Source organism: Jaculus jaculus, chromosome 19 (assembly GCF_020740685.1).
Source record: "Jaculus jaculus isolate mJacJac1 chromosome 19, mJacJac1.mat.Y.cur, whole genome shotgun sequence".
Classification (NCBI taxonomy): domain Eukaryota; kingdom Metazoa; phylum Chordata; class Mammalia; order Rodentia; family Dipodidae; genus Jaculus; species Jaculus jaculus.
The window spans coordinates 5,438,334-5,454,453 of NC_059120.1; positions in this window are offsets into that span (position 1 = coordinate 5,438,334).

A 16,120-nucleotide genomic window follows, 5' to 3' on the forward strand; every position below is an offset into this window, starting at 1 on the left:
CAGCCAGTGCAGATGAACTCCAGATGCATGTGTCACCTTGTACACCTGGTTTGCTTGGGTCCTGGGGAATCGAACCTGGGTCCTTAGGCTGCATAGGCAAGTGCCTTAACCACTAAGCCATCTCTCCAGCCCTTCTTTTGTTTTTTAATTATTGGCCTTATTCACTTAGAAGTTTTCAAAATGGAGTTAAACTTTATATCCTTGAGCAGTGAGGTTGAATGATGATCTTAAAGAATAAGAACAAGGAAGCATCATTTGGAGGTTTTAAATTGTGTTGTTCTACATGAGAGCATATTCGTTAATGCTCTCATATTGTTCTCTTTTCCCACCGATGGGAAAATTTAGTTGTAAAGCAGTTATTGAATGTCTGTTGTGCTCATCCCTCTGCAATCATTAAGGGACTGTGTTGTGTTCATCAGAGCTGGTCCCCCAGTTTCACTCTCAGAGGTCGGCACATGGCAGGTGCTCAGTGAATACAGGATCATCTTTTCTATTGCAATTGAGAGTTTTTGCTGTTCAATTCACCTCTCCCTCCTGTTGTAAGTCTTCTGTTTAAAACCTTTGGAAACCTTTGTATTCCCTCTCGTGAGTGGAAGAGCCAGTGTTACTATTTTTTCCTTGCCCCCAGAAAGTTAAGACTTCCTTCTGGGAAAGGCTTGGCTGTGAAGACAACAGCATGAAATGATCACGGAGAGCATAGTTGATCTCTGTAGTTCTGGGATCCAGCTTACTCCGAAAGGTCTTGCCCACCCTGCCACTTCACAGGAACTCCCTAGTGGGTGTTCTCCATGTGTGAAGTATTTTGGGTCATCATCCATCTCACGGTCTTTAGAGTGACAGGAAGCTGTGATGCTCCCTGGTTCCTCTCTTGACCACAACCACACCACTCCAGTTCACATAAGAATTACCATAGAAACCATTACCAGGCTCCCTCCTTCTGTCCCTAAGGGATTATGATTCCTTTACCACTGGATTTTTGGTTTTGAGTAGGATGGCCTCACAATTCATGCTCTTACCTAATGTTTGCTTATTACACTGTTAAAAATGTATTGATATTTACCTAACTTGATCCACAAAATGGTCCTATAAATGAAAGGAAGTTATCCTTAATTTTCCAAATTAAAAAACAATCAGGCTCAAGTTACTAGTATCTGCATTTCTAAACAATGAAACCAGGTATCATGGCTAGTCAGCTGAAGAGTCAGCTCTGTCTTTTAATTATAAGCAACAGAATTTTTTTAAGTGGTAAACTAATGTTTAATGTTTAATCACAAACTAGTAAGTATCTAGTCACATTGAAATTAATTTTACTGTGTATAAGCAAGGTGTGTTTAGACTGGCCACTTCCTACCACATTTTACCAGGTTCCCCACCACCACCACACAGTCACTACTACCCAGAAACTGGAACAGGCCTTAATCCATCTGTTAGTCCATCCACAGTTATGGAGGTCCTGAGAATCTTAAGCTCCATAAGACATATTTGCTACCCTACAAAAATATTGAAATTAGTAAGGAAATCAGACCAACACATCCAGACTATTATAGGGTGGTAGAGAAAACCACAAAGTACCAGCCAAGCCCAAGTCAGATATGCAGGAATCAGACCACTATTACCTCCATCACTTTGATTTTCTTTCTTTTTCTTTTTTTATTATTAGATGTGAACATATTTTGTATGTAAATATCACATGTTGGTACCATCCTTTCCCTCCTCTGTGCCCCTTTTCTGACTCACTTTGATTTTCAAATAGCATCTAACACATACCTTTCAAAGTGAAAATTTTAGGTTCTTATCCACGTTCTAGCATATAGAATGGGAACTGTAGACTCAGCTCCAGGTTAAGCTCAGTTCTGTATAGACTTTTATTCAAAGCAATGATGATGGAGGAGATCAAAAAACTACAATTTTATAATAGACATAATAAATCTTAGAACAGATATTCAACATGTAAAAAATAGATAACACATTATTTCCTCAACATATAAAGTAAATGCCTTATTTCTAACCTACAAAGAAATTTAAATTCCATATTACAGATAGATTGGAGCCACTTCAATTCTTTTATTTAGCAACAAGAATGTACCATTGCACTCTGAATATACCTGCTCTTATATTACCATGTGGAAACTAAAAAGCTAGGTCTCCAAAATTTACCTTAAAAGAACATAACAAGTTTTCTACAGATTGCCTAATGTTTACCAAGCTCTTAAATTAAAAAAAATTAAAAACTATATTTTCAAAACTTGGTTTTTAAAGGGGTTCTGGCTCAGTTGCAACATGGAAATTGTTTGGGGTCTGGGGGGTATAGCTCAGATAGTAGAGAGTTTGTTTAGTATGTACAAAGCCAGGTACTCCATCCGCAGCACATTAGCTGGGCATGATGGTGTACACTTCTAATCTCAGAAGGCAGGATTCTCAGAAGTTCAAGGTCATACTCAGCTACATAATAAGTTCAAAGCCAGTCTGGGTTACATGAGACCCTGTCAGAAAGACAAAGAAAGAGAGTGTGAAGGAGAGGAGAAGTAGGGATGGAAAGAAGGAAGGAAGGAGAGAGGGAGGGAGGGAAAGAAGGAAGGAAGGAAGGGAAGAAGGAAAGAAGAAAGGAAATTGGATTTCACATACCTTGGAATTTTCATCAGAAGCCTAAATTTAGTCCATATTTATCAAGCAATAGTTCTGAATTCAAGCCTTTAAATGCTCAGTATCAAGAAACTATGCATTAGGAAAAGGCCAGTGAAGGTGTTTGTTATATACCTTTGAATCTTCTTCTTTTTTTTTTGGTTTTTCGAGGTAGGGTTTCACTCTGGTCCAGGCTGACCTAGAATTAACTCTGTAGTCTCAGGGTGTCCTTGAACTCATGGCAATCCTCCTACCTCTGCCTCCCGAGTGCTGGGATTAAAGGCATGCCACCATGCCCGGATTAATATTCTTGGTATATCATTTAAATTGCTCTAGATGGAACAAAGAAGAAGATTTCTAATTGAAGGTGTCTTAAGCCATGGTGGAATACAGACGAAGAGGTTAGCAGAGGCTTGCTTCACACTCATGTTCTCAACCTCGCCTCCTCCCTCATCCGCCTGAGTTCCTTCCTTGGACACTTCCTTCATGACCACCAGGTGGCTCCATGTACTGTATTCTCCCTAGTTTGTATCCATGAAAAACTAGCGTGCAAGGGATCAAACAAAAGTACTTTTCACCATGCAACCTGGCTTCTTTCATTCTTTCCATTAGCATTTATTAAACACCCACTGCATGTCGGACACTATTGTTGGCATTTTGTTATTGCCATGAACAAAACACGGTCCCTATCTTACAGGAGTTAGAGTTCCTGTCCCATCCTTACATCAATGGCAGGGAGATAGAGGATGACTTATGGTCAATAACCTGCAGCTCCTGGACCTAGAATTATGGCCAATGTCAGTCAAACCATATGACTATTATCCAGTGGAGCAAGGAATGGGTGAATGTTGCTAAGGCAACTGTAATGTTTATTGTTCTCAACTATTTTGGTGATGGGAAATTAAAATCAATTTGATCAACATATAAAAATTTCTATTAAAGTATATGTGTTATGTGGAGATAACCTACGCTTTGGGAATCCATGTTAGCCATAAGATAGGCCACAGATTCCAGCCACAGGTATGATTAGCTTTGTATTAGAAAGCTCAGTCTCCATCAAAATGCTGACCACCTATAAAAACATTATCACGATGAAATGAACTATGACATGGAAAACCCCAGTAGCCAAGCAATGTTCTTACCACCATAATGAATGCCAGGAAATATGTAGCCAAGCTTTCATAAAACTCTATGTAAAGAACAATTGGATTATACTGGATAAAGCCTACAGTTCTCTTTAGTCGCTTCCATTGTCATAGCTTTCATCTGTGACTGAAGTGTATGCCCCTGCACATACCCACTATGGAAATCTCAACAGAGGAAATCCATTTTAGTCCAAGTCCATCATGACCTCTGGGAAAAAAAATCAAAACAAAAATGCACCATATGCTCAGGGTGGATAAGTGTCTTCAAAATGAAACACTGAGCATATTGACAAGCACCCTACAGATTTCATCCTTGGTTTGTAGTTCTGCTTCTTAAACACCATTTGTGGCATTTACCACCAAACTCTAAGGCTGGATTGCCAGAAATATGGTCGCCAAACAATAGTGCCAGGAGAATCATACTCAGTGTTTCTGCACCAGACACTGATTAAATAAGCAAGGAAATGCCCAATCAATAAAAATGGGTGCTTAAGGAAGGAAAAAAAAAGACGCCAGGTTATACAAAAAAGGCTCATGGAAAACACAGCATTTCAACTAGACTTTAGAAGTTGACAGCAAAATGGAAAATGAAGAGCGCTTGTTTAGGAATTTGCAAATATTTTGATCAGTTGGAGTACATCAATTGTTAAAGCCACAATTAGCCAATTGTCAAAAATAATGAAAAATTTAGAATCACAAACTTAATTTTTGTAATTTCAACAATTTTATGGAGTAGTTTACTGTAAGGGTGAGTGTCATCATTGTCCTCTCCATTCAAACCCTTGAGGAATAGTATTAAATATATTTCTAATTTTGTTAGACCTGGATTCATACTATAAGCTACACTCGGAATTGACTTCTTAGGATAATTTGATTAGCACTAAATAAGGACTACTCACAAGTCTAGAGACCTGATTAATTTCAGCAAATAAAGCATAACATGATAAAACTCTAACAACCTGAAGGAAAAAAATCCCTCTGAAAGATTGTCAAAATTATAATTCTTAAGAACTGGTTAGAGAGAAAACTAAAAAAAAAAAAAAAAAATCTATAAACAGTGGTTCACCACCAAAACCTAGAAAGATTTTCTAGTGTGATGACTCTTACCTCCCAAATCGATACAGGAAGCAGGGTTCAGAACGTAAATGCTTCCCTCAAAGTCACCAAACAGCAAAAAATGGAAGGGGCTGAAAGAGAAACAGATCAGTCAACTCCAGCTCTAAGAGTGTCTTTCTGAATATTCTGCCTTGATAAATAACCAGGATGGCAGAAAATGGAGATGTGAGAGTTGGGTGTCTTAGTACAGGTCTGTAATACCAGCACTTGGGGGAAGAAAACAAGAGGATCAAGAGTTCAAGACCATCCTCAGCTACACAGTGAATTTGAGGACAGTCTGGTCTACATGAGATCCTGACCAAAAACAGAGAGAGGGGAAGAGAGCAATAGGGAGAGAGAGAAGAATGAGAGAGAAAGAATACCCTATGTAATAGCAGTCAGTGAAAATCAATGGATGATGTAAACAGATCTGTGATTATGGCAAAATAAGACCGAATACCCACAATGCAGACTTACTTGAAAAACCATGATTAAACAGAATACGGTTAAAATGCAGTATTTCCTCCAGGGTAAAAGGCATTCAATTAATTCAATCCAATGATTACTTCTTTCTCTGGTACTTTCCACCAATGTATAAAAGAAGAAAACATACTTTAATTCTCAAGAATTATTAAAGATAGTAACTAAATTTATCAGTGCTCAGAAAAACTCAACATCTCAAATTTTACTATGAATTCCCCAAGCTTTTATTTAAAAAGAAAAATCCAACTTAAACCTTCTGCTAAGTAGTTTATCCTCAATGTGGTTTTGTGGAAAAAAAAATAAACTAACCTTCGAATTTGGGGACAACCAGTTTCCAAAGCTAGCAGTTGTATAATGGCAGTATAGCAAGTATCCCATGGCCTTAGGTGACAGTTTCTATAGCATCCTCCTCCTGCCACACCTCACTCATTATAACAGCCATGGCAGTCATTGGGTAGGAGGGCATGAGAAGATTTTTTTTTAATGCAACAAACCAAAAACTGATATGCAAGCAACTACTATGCTTTCAAAGATTATAAACTAGATCAAGGCAGTAATTGCTATGCATGACTCAGAATAACTGACAGATACTTTAGGAACAGTAAACTAATGTTGCCCTCACCCCTGAGGAAGCACAGAACTGTAGCTTATCTCAAAGGACTGTGGGGAAAGTTTGGTTTGTTCCTTTAAATATTTTTTTAAAATACATATTCAAAATATTATAATTAGATAAACTGATACTTTATCAATCCAGAAAACCAAGGTGTAGGTAGAAAAATAGACTTTCAAGGATGAACTAATTGAATTGTAGTCCAGTCTCTTTATGGATAGGGAATTTTCTGAGTGCAAGGACCACCCATGTCTTATTCAGCTTGTATCCCCCCAAGCTGTTACATTGTCAGGGTCCAAAACATGCTGATGAATTGAATCCACATATATGTGTATAGTTTTCTTTCAATAATTATTGACACTTGTCTTGTGGCTCTCTTTTTTAACTGATGTAACTGCCAAAGTTTTTTTTTTTTAAGAAAATGCATCTAGTTATTTACTTTTCCATTCCTAGTCTTATAAGACTATAACCATGAACTAGATGTATGTAAGAAAAGGCATTAGACCTTAAAGAGGCCCATAGAAAATTGGTGCAGAACAGATTGGCTAAATCAGGTTTGTTATTTTATCCATTAAATAGTCTAAGCAGATTAATGGGAACCAGACATTTGAAGAGTCATAGAGCTTGCTTCTTAGTAACATCGGTTATTTTAGAAAGAAATCTGCTGGCTACCTTTCAACACATACACATGAACAGCTTAATGAAAATATAGACCTTGATAAATAATTTTTAAAAATATAAGGAGGCAGAAATATTACTAAAACTTCTTTCTGCAACTAGATTTACCACACCATAACAAGGTACTCATTTCCAAATGCCTTGTATAAATAGTGTCAGCTATACATGTTATCATGAACACATTTTACTTAGAAATTTAAAAGACCAAAACAAAGAGTTGTCTTTATTAACAACAGGATGGGTATACATACTTAAGTAATTGTTTAATGCACACACCTTCAGTCATGGCATCTTTTTTTGTTCATTTGTTTTTCAAGGCAGGGTCTCGCTCTAGCCCAGGCTGACCTGGAATTCACTATGTAGTCTCAGGATGGCCTCAAACTGACAGCGATCCTCCTACCTCTGCCTTCTGAGTGCTGGGATTAAAGGCGTGTGCCACCATGCCCAGCAATCTTAATAAACAGCAATGAAAGACATCTGTCTGTCCAGGTAACAACAGAAAGACTACAGCATCCTGATTTTAGTAGATCTCAGTGCAAAGAAGTGTGCTTGTCAGTGGAAGAAATGCTGATTTCCAGGAAGGACCATCAGAAGTTTATTAATCCAAATCCCAGTGTTTGCATTTCTGGGATTATGACTAAAATATTATCAGAAATTAGCATTTCTGAAGTTCTACCATAGTGTAAACCAAACAGGCCAATGTATCAAGTGGAGTGTTCCATGCTGGGAAAGAGACTTGAAGACACACAGCCCATATTTCCTTGCTCTAGCCAATTACAACCTTGAAGCTACATCACTACCAGATACACTTAGCCATCAAATAATAAATTCTTGAATACTTTCTGAAATGTTGTCATAGCTTTATTTTAAAAGGCTCAAAAGTGATCCTATATAAGTGATCACAATATTTTTTTAAATACCTGATTAGATAGGCTCACAGATTTTCTGCACTGTGTTTGACAGATATGGGATGTGATCATATGACATAGTACTTCTTATTTTGCAAACCAATTATTACACTCTTATAACAATGTCAAAAATCCTACATTCAATGTTTATAAAGAAGAAATATATTAGTCATCACTAATCTTCATTAGTTTGCAGAGTAAGGTCCAAATTCTATGTGCTTGTATTTGTGTGTGTGTGTGTGTGTGTGTGTGTGTGTGTGTGTGTTTAAACGTGCACATGCACATGTGTGTGCACATGTGTAGCAATTGTTTATTTGGGTGATTATTTGATTTTGACTTAATAGTTTTGTTTCCAAATACTTTTCTCTTTCAACATCTTTACAATTTTAATATTGTTAGCCCCATTGCTGTTGACCTGGGAAAATGTGTTTCTGATGTCTGTCAGCAAGTACAAAAGCATAATTTCATTAACGTCTATTATATATGCTTCGGACAGAGAGAGCACTCTAAAATGAAGTTTGGCTAAGGTTCAACGGGGCATCAAATAGCATTGGCAAGAATGTCCTTAAACAGATGGTGTGAAATCTTGCTAACACAATAGTGTGTGCTTAACACAGAAATACTATCAAAAACAGATGTGTTCCAAATGACCAGAGCACCAAATAGAAACAATAAACATGGAATCGACATTAAAAACGATGCCCTTGCCAACTGGGGAAGAAATGACAGAATGGATGGATGTCCTTGTCAAATAAGAAATGCTACTGATAGTTTCCCAACTAAAGTTGGCACATAAATATTTTCCCTTCGGCTTGCACTTATACATCAGTACTAAACCTCTATTGAGGTGTCCAAAATGAAGAACATAGTTTTTAAATCTATGTTTTAAAAAATAGTAATCATATAAGGGGAAACAAGTCCTTGATTTAACCTAAGGGTAATGGAGGAACGAAGGGGTTCTATCAATTATTTCACAAGAAAAAAATATTCTCTTCAGTTCACCCCCCCCCCGACACACACACACACACACACACATGCTTGTAGAACTCACATGTGACTAATCTCCAAGCATCTGCCAGGAATAATATAACTGTATTAAGAGTACCAAGGACCAAGCAGCTGTGGTCGACAGGGGGGCCTAAGACGACGTAAGAGAAGCTGGAATCCCGGGAGTGGTCCTCCCTAAGGCTGTCATTTGGCCATTTGGCACTGAGAGGCCCACACTCCTACATGTAGACCCTTCCTCCAGAGCCACCTTTGGAGGTGTTTAGACTCCCTTCCAGGATCCACTGGAGCCCAGGATGGGATGCTGCTCCGACTCCCAAACAGTCTGTTGGCCTCTAGACAACATGCCCCACTCTGGCATGTGGACTTCGCCCAACGAGGCGACGTCACTGGCACATGGGGCTTTGCCCCAAGGCCTTGAGGCTCTCCATTCACAGCTTTCGGTGTGGGGCTAGGTGTGCGCTCCGCGGTTGCGATGCCGCTGGGAGCAGATAGGCTGGGGGAAGCGGGGCTGGGTCCCGGATCGTCCTCTGGAGGGGCTCTGTTGTCCAAAAGGAAAAGTCTTAACTCGCGGAGGGGGGGGCGGTCAGTGAAGCCCGAGCACGCAGTGTCCCTGATGCGCAGCTTCCCCACGCAGGCAGCAGCGCGGCGCCCTGACCTCAGAAGCCCCTCTCCCACCCTCTGGACTTGGCAGGCGCGACGAGGAGGCTTCGGCAGGGTCTCCGCAGGCTTTTAGACGCCAGAGCCTTTCTTCCTGTCCTAGGTTCCTGCCCCGCACTGCGCACAGCCGCCAAGCAGGCATGAAGGTCAAGGGTGGAGGACAGACGCCCCTGCTAGGCGGGACCTCACCCGACAGCCTGACAAAGCAGGCGCTGGCCGCCCTGGGGGAGGAAGGGTCTGGAACCCCACAGGAGACCGCCTGTGAGCCTGGGCGTGAGGGTTACCAAGGAAATGCAACAATATTTACGACCCGCAGGCTATGGGAAATTGTGCGCCCAGCACGCGATCTCTCCCCACCCAGGCCAGCTGGGGGTCCGGCCAGGGCCCTCCGCACTAGTGAGCGGCCTACCTCCCAAGTCCATCCAACCTTGCACCTCTCCACCTGCAATGCCTCTTTAGAGAATGCCAGTTCTGTTATTCCAGAAGAGAGGAAGGGACCAAAAGTCAGCCTGACTCGCATACCAAGGAAAACACACAAAGGTCTTTACATGGGGCACACTGGTCATGACCTTGCCTTGGGTTTCTGTCCAGGAAACTGCCCCCTGTCGCTCATTCACCGTGAGCATTAGAGGGGACTCTGGGCTCCGGGCTTCCCGCGCGTGCACTGGGCGGGACAGTGTCAACCTCAGAGGCGACCCTGGCACGTGACAGAGCGTGTGGAAGCTCGGCCATGCTGAACAGTGGAGGGTGCAACTGACCTGCTAATTCATCCCTCAAAGCACGAATGGTTAGGAACAACGTAGTCTCCGGATGTCTATGGAAGGGCCGGTTTAAGAAGCGGGGATTGTGGCTTAGTTTACTGCCTGCTTTTGCCGTCCTGGCCTTTAAAAGACAGATTTCTGTAAATTAAGTCAGGTTTCCTTGAAGAGATTTCTTAACTGCTGTGTCAATTGTCCAGCCCATTGAAAAAGCTTTCCTCTCCTCCGCTATATCCCTAAAATCACTAGTGCAAAGTGGAACTTACGGAGGGGGGGGGAGTAAAATTTGAAAGGTTATTGTATTACTGGCATATGTTTATGTATTTTTAAATTCAGAAGAAATGACTGCCTATTACTTTGACTCCAACACCCCAAAGCAATCATGAGCGGAAAGTATAAAGCCTAAGGTAGGTCAAGGTGTTGTTCTCCAAAGGGGGTGCAATGGGCAGCTACCCTTTAGGAAACAAACAAACAAACAAAAAAAAGCTGGAGGTGTTGAGTTTGTCCTGAAAAAGAGAACTTGTATTTTAGAATGGGTGGAATTAACCATTCCACAGAAACTATTTTTGCCACATTTTCAAGCCTGCAGCAGCTCTGCTGAGTTTGCAAATCTTATTTGCAAATCAAGAAACCCAAGAGGTCAGGATAAAGCCTTACAGTGGTCCCCACCCCAACTGGCAAATGACACTGTAGGGGTGCCCCCAAGACCTCTTCCAGCACTTTTCCAGGACTTTGGATCCCAGGCATCAAGCTTCCTGAGAGTCCTGAACAAAAGGAGGAGGCCAGGGTAAGTGAAGACAGGCTGCGGCTGGGAGCACACCTGGGTCGGAGGCACCTGGCTCTAAATGCCCCACCTTCCATCCTCACCATCCCCTCCTGACCCTAGACCAAAACCTGCGCCAACCCCTGAGGATGTGCACAGCATGACTTTGTGTTCAGAGTGGGTCCAATGAGGAACGCATACACTCTATCCGACAGGTTCTTGCAAAGATCCACTCGTCATCTTTAATAAAGGGGCTCAAACTCCTATGACCTCTTGGGCACCCAGAGCATGTTTCCTGTTCCATTGCAAACACTAAGGCCGGAAACGACCCCTCAAGTTAGGGGGAGAGTGGAGTCCACACTGCTTCAATTATTTTTCAGAATCCCCACCCCTTTCTTTGCCTAGGTTCTTCAAGGGTTAGCATCTGCGGGTCCTGAGCCAGAAGGTTCTGCCGCACAGGAAGACTTGTCAGAAGGAAACAGGCAGAGAAAGGAGAGAAGTCTGTCCATCAGAAAGATTATTGCTCATTGTGTGTCTGGCTCTAAACTACGCTCCCAGCAGTCACTGGGTGGCACAGATCCTGGCCAGGCTCTCCACAGCCCAGAGTGACAAGAGCACCTGCTGGGGCCACCTTTAGTCGCCTGTTTGTGGTCTAAAAGGAAAACTATTTCAAAGCATTCTCCCCAGAGGTGGCAGAGGGAGGGAGTCAATGGCTTTTGCAAAGCCTGAGCCAAGTCTTCGGGTTCTAGTGACAGAGTTAGAGAGTTCTGGTTAAGGCTTAAAGGAAAGTTCCGGAAGACAGCTTGGAGATCCAGCCATTGCTTGTTCAATCTGGGATTAAATCCACTTGATGAAAGTAGACATCAGATCCAATCATCTGTAAGGAAAAGAGGCAAATTTTACCTTAGGTAGAAGGGTTAGACTCCCCTCTCCCCTTTTGTGGCTACTTTGACACTGCAAACCCCCTGGGATATCACACCTTGGCTGGGAGACAGTAGAGGGGATGAGGGTACTGTTCTGGGAGTGTATGAGCAGACAGCCAAAAAAGGTGGGAGGGGAGGAGGCCAGGCCCACCGAAGCTACAGTCCCAGTCTCCTTAGCAGGCCCATGTCATGAATACACTGAAAGTGTTGGTTTCTGAACTCCCCCAAAAGAGCCCCATGGTAGATGAGTCTTCCTGCTATGTGTTGAGATTCAAATTCTGACGCGACCTGGTGAAGTGCCTTGTGGTTAAGACAGAAATGTACCACACAGCATTATGGGGCTAACACCAAGCATCTGCTATAATTTCTGAGACTTTAACAATTCTTAGAAAGTTTGCACAAATTGACAAAAGTCCAGGTGCCAAGTATCTGCATTAAAAAAGAAGAAGAAAGAAAGAAAGAAGGAAAGAAAGAAAGAAAGAAAGAAAGAAAGAAAGAAAGAAAGAAAGAAAGAGAGAGACAGACACATTAAAAGAGGAAGAGGAAGAGGGGTGGTGAAGCCTTGGCTGAAGCAATTCCAGGCTGCTGCCGCTTCTCCTGGAGCCGCTGACATTCAGGAAGAAGTGTGGCAGCTTCAGGCAGTGAGTGGAGTGGAGTCTTCAGAAGTGGGCGGCTACAATCACCAAACAACACCCAGGAACTTTGGTGGTCTGTCCCTGCGCACAGACATCTCCCAGCAGTGAGAGATGCGAGTTGGGTCTGCTCAGACACTCCCTGCACTTCTTTTGAATCCATTCTATTTACATGGCGACTTCTAAGTGAAGATATCATCATCTCATAGATGACAAAACTGAGGTGTTACTAAGGCAAATTCTTCAAACCCTGCACCCAGACAAACAGCACAGGCAAGCAGGGAGAGAGGGAGGGGGAAGAGTAGGGAAGGGAAGGGAAAGAGGAGAGGAGGAAGGAAGGAAGTAAAGGAGGAAGGGAAGGGAAGGGAAGGAAGGAAGGGAGGGAGGGAGGAAAAGAGAGGTCAGGAGGAAGACGCTGCCACAGTGACAAAATTCCAGTCTCCTGCATCAGAAATCCACACAGTGACTATAAAAAGTATGGCCTGAGCCAGGGGGGTGTGGCAGCTCAAGCCTTTAATCCCAGCACTGGGAGGCAGAGGTAGAAGGATTGCTGGGAGTTCAAGGTTAGCCTGAGACTACATAGTGAATTCCACGCCTGCAAAACACTACGTGGAAAACACACACACACACACACAATAGCTAGATGAAACCATCACTTTACAAGCTCCCTGTGAGAAGGACACGACTGGAAGACTTAAGAGTATGTCCATAGACACCAAAGCCTTGGGCGGCACAAACAGTATCAAAGCCTGGGAACCCCCAGTCCTCTTCTCCACTTCCCGCCCCACAAACACAGCCCGCTTTCCTGCTACCCTGGCCTGGGTTTGATTTCGATTGTAGGGATCCCCCATAGAACTGCTGCGGGTGAGGTGGGGGTGGCGTGGCGGGGGGAGCACCAAGGCTGGTTCAGGGGGCTGGGTTCAAAGTCAGATCTCCCCAGGGTGCCTAGGACCTGGCAGAAAATTCCAGAGGGGGCCGAGGTTACTGCTGATACTTCTTTCCTTCCCACTCCTTGTCCTTTAGACCTGGGACTGAATTCTGTGGGAGCGTTAGGATCAAGTCGGGCAAGGTTCCTACTGTCAAGGACAAAAAGCTAGGAACATCCGCAGCTGCAAAACGCAGGCTTACTTAAGGCGAGGTGGAAATGCCAGGATTCCTAAATGGTGTGCAGTTCCATTTAGCTCAGCAGAGTCTGGGACAGGCTGTCCTTCCCGAACTTGAGATCTACGAGACTCCTGGTTTTATTTCTCCCAGGGTTTCTTGCATCAGGCTGGAATCTCTCTGAGCTCCTCTCTGTGGGCCAGGGAGACGCTCCCAGGCAGGGTCGGCAGGCACGGGGAGCCTGACATTCCCAACTTGGATCTCCTAGATCCAGGGAGAAAACTGGCCCCAACTGGTTTAATTTACTTTATACTTTATAGAAACCCGAATGCGCCCCGGCAGAGCCCAAAGCCAGTGCGTCCCGGGGTGTCGCGGGCCTAGCACGCCGGAAAGTCCAGTAAGGCCCCGCCTTGGTCCCAGATCTCCATCGCCAAGATAGACCCGCATTTCTCTTTATCCCGGAAACTGTGGGGAGCTCGGACTGAAAGAGGCTGGTCCCAGCGTGTCACACACAAAGTGAGCTCTGCGACCTTGAGCCGGGACGCGGGGTCTGAGTGAGGTCACTGGTCTCCTGTACCTCCGCAGACCAGGAACAAAAGGCATTCCAAAGCCGACTTAAGTAGCTGAGTTTCCCCTTCAGGGGCTCCAAGTAATCGCTCCCCAGCGTGGCCAGAGGCCGCTCTGCTCTGAAGGCGAAGATCTCCCCTGTCCCACATCCAGGGCAGTCCTGGGGGCAGTCGCACCCTGCCGCGGTGTCCAGGGCGCACCCGTGCTGTGCCGGCCTCTGGGGCTGTGCTGGCCCTGACGTTTCCAGGACTCCAGCGGTGCCTTGCCCAGGCTGTCACAGCCCTGACCCAAAGGAGCCCTCCCCAGCCGGCCAAAGCAGCTCCTAAGACCTAGGAAGGGAGAGTTAGGAAGCCCGGCCTGACGCCCCCAAGCTCCAGGCTAAATTCCCTCGCTAGTGTGGTTTCTCGTGCTCAGGAGCGAACGGTTCAATGGTGAAGTTGGTGGGTTTCTTCTCTACTTAAAGTAATAATTTACTAATTCGGCATCTATTGCTTTTAAATATCGAGTTCCTGAGACCTCCGTCAATGCAGCCTTAATTTCATCTCTCTGATGAAGGGTGTGTGTAAACGGCGCCTGCGGTGCCAGCTAGGGCGAAAATATCAGTGTTACGCCCTTTGATAGGAATTACCAAGGTGGAAGGCTTATGACACGATTGCAAATTTCGCAGCTGTTCACCTCCGAGTTAGGCAGCTCTTCGCGGTGATGAGAGCTGGAGGGTTGGGGCCCCTCTATCTCCAGCCCCGACCTCTAACCAAGGCCTGGTGCTTTGGGATCCAGACACCTGGTGGGGGCGCCTTCTGGTTTTAGGGAGTCACATTCCCAGAGTACTAACTTGAGCAGGAGTCTCTGAACCCCGACAAAACATCTTGGCGATTCTCTCTGGTTCTCCCTCCTAACTTCATCTCATCCCCGAGTCAAGGGTCCCTCGGGGCGCTGGTAGGCCCCCTCGGCGTGCCTTCAGCATCCGCGTTTCATTTGAGGAGAGGTGGGCCTCTAGAAAGTGCAGTTCAATTGGAAAGTCCCAACGAGACCCAGACGGTATCTTTCTCACCTGCAAGCAAGCAAAGTTATAGTTTTTGGACTGTCCTTCGTTCAAAGTGGTCTCGATTGAATTCAATGCTTTATAAAGAGGTCTTCCTTGTAAAAGATATTTGTTTTTAAGGGAAAGGTCTTATGAATTTTAATCTAAACATCTAAAATGGGGAAAGGTTATTTACAAAGCCGAAGGCGAACTTTTTCTTTCCCCCAACCAAGAGCGAGCTGCAAGGAGCCCTTCAACTGGAACCCCTTTAGCTTGCTCGAACTCAGAGTCACGAGGTCACTGGACGCAGGACCCTGGGGCGCTCTGCTACGACCTTCAAAGCTAACACCTGCCTATTTCCTTCCGCCCACCTCCACCCCAAGCCCCCAGCCCAAGGAAGACAGTGACTAGGTTGCAGAAACAAAACTCACCACCCTAAGGCCTCCGAAGCAGGCTGGTTTCACGTAGTAGGGAAAAAAGGCTGTGGTCTGGCCAGGCGCCTGGCGACCATGAGGAGGTTGCTAGAACAGTCTTTAAGGTCTTGTAACGTCTGACGACCACCCTCCTTCCCTAAGCCCAGAGCCTCTAAAAACGAGTCATTTCCTCCACTTATGCAGAGATAGGAGCACTTGGATCAAGATTAGTATTTTGAAAATCTGATTGAGAGCCGCCTGATTAGGCAAGGGTGGGTGGAAAGACCGCGTCCGCAGCGGCGCCCCCGCCCAACTTTCCCAAACAGCTCTGGCGCTCTTGGATCTCCAAGTGACCCGAGCAAATAATTCTACCAGCAACCGAAGTGTACTGTATATTCACATTTACAAACCTTAGCACAAAAGAGAGGGGGGGGGAAGAGAGAGAGAGAGAGAGAGGAACTTGTACTTAAATCTCCAAACCTTCCTCTGGTTTAATTTCACTTTCAGTGCAGCCCTGATCTGCGGGAAGCCAGCACTCTGCACCACTATTTCCATTCCCAAAAGAACGGAGAACGGTGTTTGATGGAAAATGCATTATGCGGACCTCCCCACCCCAATACTGATTTTTGCATTTGATGAAAAACTCAAGCCCTTCTGGTTCTCTGGAACGAGCTAGCTTTTCAGACAGGCGGTCCAGCCAGTCCTCCAGCTGCGCCAGGACTTCACGTTCGTCGGA